Source organism: Oratosquilla oratoria, chromosome 10, assembly GCF_046742065.1.
Source record: "Oratosquilla oratoria isolate Oo_2021 chromosome 10, ASM4674206v1, whole genome shotgun sequence".
Classification (NCBI taxonomy): Eukaryota; Metazoa; Arthropoda; class Malacostraca; order Stomatopoda; family Squillidae; genus Oratosquilla; species Oratosquilla oratoria.
In genome coordinates, this window is record NC_134786.1 from 46,186,701 (window position 1) to 46,187,581 (window position 881).

Consider the following 881-nt stretch of genomic DNA (forward strand, 5'->3'; position numbering starts at 1 on the left):
TACAACAGGGATCCATAAAGAATCACTATAACACCAAACATAATACTTCCCTCACCCGTCAAAACTTAGAAGAAGGAACAGTAATAATAGACAGAGAAAGAGACTCCCGCAGATTAGCATTTATTGAAGCAATCTATATAGCAGAATTAAAACCAACCATGAACATACATAGTATAGACCTCCAGATTCTCCCATCCCACAAGCGGACCTGACCTCACCTCTCCCAGTGATTCCTGATGACTACGTAGCAGCCAATCAGGATGATCGCTTCACACGACACCACCCAAACAATCAGAAATAAAATAGTATATAAACATCACACACACACACACCCAAACAATTAGCCTGAAGATGGTCTACAGAGAAGACCGAAACGTTGCAACCTCATACGGACAGCTACTCAGCAAACTATCAGTCCAACACCGTAAATTAGCAAGAGAAATTGAAGTTCTTAACAAAAAAGGTAAATAATGCAGAAACAGCAATATCATTTAATCTCGTCTGTCAACAAGAAAATATTCTTCCTGGATACACTAATATATATATATGTATATATATATATATACATATATATATGTATATATATATATATACATACATACATATATATGCTGGTAACCACTTAAGAAAAAGAAAGTGTTTCTTTTTATTAAGTGGTTACCATCATAATTCTGATCTCGTGTTCAAGTGATTTATTTGCAATCTATATATGTATATATATATATATATATATATATATATATATACATATATATATACATATATATATATATATGAGAACATTGGGTGGGGAAGGGCAAACAAAGATGTGTTGGGAATATAGTTTATTGCCCTAAACGTTTGCAACAAACTTGGTCTTCAGAGGACTCGCTGCTATACAA